The following is a 3,882-nucleotide window of genomic DNA, read 5'->3' as shown; positions in this document are numbered from 1 at the left end:
CCCTTACAATTGTGTCTTTGTATGCGGGCTTACACAATTAAAAACCCCACTTCCGAGTTTTCCTGGCTTTCCTCGGATAACCAATATAACAAGATTTTTCCGCAAACCTTGAAAGAAACCAAAATAATAGAAAGGAATTTACAATATGTAAAATACCTGAATATCTCCTTCGTTGTAGCAGCCCGGTAGAACCAAATCAAAGTAGATGATTGAATGTCCAAGTTCAATGTCCAGTACTCGATTACAATGGTTCTAATTCTAATAGATTTTAAATTAAACCAAATAGGGCTTGTCTTAATTGATTTTGATTCCAAAGAAAGGGAATAACAATTCCTCTTATCAAATCAGATTGGAATAGCAGAAACAAAATCAATTAAAATAAAGCTAAGGAAAGAGAATATTAAATAAGCACACTTAGCTTAGATGGAGCACAGAATTATCTCTCAGAAGTTCGACGAAGATTGGATTAAATACTTTAATTAATTCGATGATTTCTTCTGAGATTCGTGCACTATTTATAAGTGAGAAGATCGGGTCTTCGACTGGTCTAGAGTGCTCTTCGACAAGTCGAAGTAGTAACAGATATTTGAAAAATCTGGTGAGATATGCTTTGACCGTTCTACGACTAGTCGTAGGTCACCTACAACTGGTCGTAGGTTTCCTTCGACTGGTCGTAGGTCCAGAAAATCTTCGCTGGACTTCGAGTCGAAGATAGTACGACTGGTCGAAGATCAGTCGACACTGTTCCTACGACTGGTCGAACAGATTCCTGGACTAGTCGAAGGCTAACAGATTTTATCCGGAATTTGTAACAAACTCACGACTGGTTGAGGAATTTCTTAAACTGGTCGAAGCAAGTCTAGGACTAGTCGAAGAAGGCCTAGGACTAGTCGAAGAACAGACCAATCACATGTAAAATAAACATTCGGTTTATGTATCCAAAATGACCTACTTCTAAGGTCAACCTATGGTCAATCAAACCTCAACCATGAAGTATGGACATTGAAACATTCGGAACTTGAGACCTTGAAGTATGAGCCTTGAAGTCTTGATGTAGATCAAACCTTGATGTAGCTCAATCTTGAAAGTGTACAAACTGCCTTGAACTCTTCTTGAAGTCTTACAGCTTGAGTCTTGTCTTGTGAGCAGTTCTTTCATTCAAGATTGATCCTTGTACTTGTGAGCAGTTCTTTCATTCAAGATTGATCCTTGTACTTGTGAGCTTTGCTTGATGTGAGCTTAGCTTGTTCATGAATGTTGATCCTTGAAAGAGCTTCACTTAAGCAAGTTATATATAACATAACAGTGATTTTGTCATCACAAAGTTGACAACAGACAGGGATATAAACTGTAGCACTTACATCCATGACCGTCCTTTTAAAGGACGGTTTATGGCCATCCTTTGAAAACCCATAAGAGACGGTCCATGACAGTCCTTTTTAAGGACGGTCCATGACCGTCCTTTTAAAGGAGGGACTATGGCCGTCCTTTGAAGGCCCATAAGAGAGTCTACGACACTCTTTTTTAAGGACGGTCCATGACCGTCCTTTTAAAGGATGGTCGATGGCCGTCCTTTAAAGGCTCATAAGAGATGGTCCGAGACCGTCCTTTTTTAAGACGGTTCATGACCGTCCTTTTTTCATCAATAAGAATGACGGTTTTCGACTGTCCTTTAAGTAATATGACATGTCAAAATTTGACGGCTCTTGCGACGGTCCATGACCGTCCTTTTTGGTCATTTGAGACGGTTTTGGACCGTCCTTTTTTCACAGTTTTGGCGTAGTGTGGAGCGGATCTCACATATACATCATAGTAGGCTGCATCATAAAAGGGGCTTTTAAAAATTCTTTTACAACCAGAATGTCTAACTTCATTGAGTTGAACTATTGGTTAAGGTCCAATCGCAAATAACTTCTAACATTTCATGTATATATAACATGTAACCCACATCTAATAGGTTGGCCATTATGAGTATCACCTTTTGGAAAATTTGTTACAACCACTTATTAGGTGGACCAGACTTATGTTTCACAATTTACCAATGTCTTAATGTTGTTTTATATATTGTGGATCATAAGTGCATATAATATTGATCATTGCATTAGCAATCCATGTGTTAGGGATAACATGTTGAAAGGGATGGAAGTTACATGCACTTAATGCTTTGAAAGTTATCATATGGATGGATTGTAACGTGCAATCCAACCCATTGGACTTAATAACTCATTTTTTAGGATTTTTTTAGCACAATAGCCTTAGGTTAAGACATAATCAAGGGTTTATCATCCCCCTCTCAAAACATATCTTTTTTTAAGCTCTTAAGGTATTCTTTTTGTATTTTTAAGGACGAAAATGCCCCTTTATCAATTGTCCTCTCATACGGCAATAACTTATCTTAGAAGTCAAAAGTGCCTTTTCAAAAGGGGTTGTGGGCCCCACTAAATCAAGGATAGGGCCTACCCCTTGGCCGATTTGATCTATTTACGCAAGACCAGAATAGACACTAGTTCGAAACACTTGCTTGCTCGATAAATTTAAAACACAAAAAAAAAAAAAAAAAAAAAAAAAAAAAATCTGAAAAACCTTTAAAAAAATAAAAAGCAATAGAAAATCCACAAAACTCAAAAATAGAAGAAAACCTTTTTAAAAAAAGCCATTAACAAAATTTCAAAATACCCAAAAATCAGACAACTTTTCAAAAACCACATGCAATAAAGTGCTAGACTCATATGAAGATTTGCATAAAGCCGAAGTCACCATATATGAATTTGACATAGAACTAGACTTCAAACTCATGGGTTTGGAAGAGATCAAGGACGAGGGAAATGATGACCTGACTCCCGTGTAAGATCTGTATGTGGTGAGCCTTACTGATCAATGGCCTGAATTGTCCTAGCAGTTGGACTATGTGGTTGAGTAAACCAGTGGGCCCCACTTCAGGTGATCTGCTGCGCAGCAGGTGCATACGAGGGCTGGAATGCTATTGCTGTTTACGCAGATAGCTATTTGGGTTAAACTAGGACACAACAATGTGGAGCAGTGGGAGAGAGAGTTATGATGGGATTCAAACTCTCATCTCCTTAGCTTTTATATAAGAGAAGAGTTGGGTCCCCGATCCAACACAAGCAACAGAAGAAGAATTCCCATCTAATATTTCTGTAGAAGGGTGTGAAGGAAAGGAAGACTACAACATTGGTATTCTATTATTCTCAGCAGTGGCGTCCCACTTAGGTAAGCCATCCGAATGCTCGATCTCCATGTCCTATGCACAACAGATCTCTAGGATTTCTGCATCCAGATAATCTTACAGTTGGTATTAGAGACATTGTGCAGAGGCATGGATGATCAGATTCAGGCTTATCCATTACATATTCAAATTCATAATCAGATTTTTGAATTCCCAAATCAGGAAAATTGGGATTTCAAATTTTGAAATAAAATTAGGGATTTTTGAATCCCTGAATTTAGAAATCGAAAATAATTAGGGTTTTCTGATTTGAATCCCCAAATCCACAACTAGGGATTTTCGAATCCCCAAATTAGGAAATTAAAGTTTTTACATACCCTGACCTGTATCTCTAGGAGATAACCATGGATGCAAGGTCTTCGCCGTCTTCTCGGTTAGTCAGCAGCATGTCTTCATCTCAGCAGGGCCGAATTCTGGCCACCTCTTTCGTTTCATGCATTAATCCCCTCCTCCATTAGTGTCGAGGTGTTAGAACCCTTCCTGTAACCACGATCGATGATGGTCGTCTCCATGAGATGTCCATCGTCGAAGCCGTGATCACCAACACCGTGATCTCTCTCTGCGGTGGTCGTCATCGTTGCACAGAGAGCTCCTTCTGGAAGATGTGGGTGTCAGAGCTCTCGCATGAGAATTCT

Source organism: Magnolia sinica, chromosome 12, assembly GCF_029962835.1.
Source record: "Magnolia sinica isolate HGM2019 chromosome 12, MsV1, whole genome shotgun sequence".
NCBI lineage: Eukaryota > Viridiplantae > Streptophyta > Magnoliopsida > Magnoliales > Magnoliaceae > Magnolia > Magnolia sinica.
The sequence above is the reverse complement of the archived record's forward strand: the minus strand, read 5'-3'. Positions refer to the sequence as shown.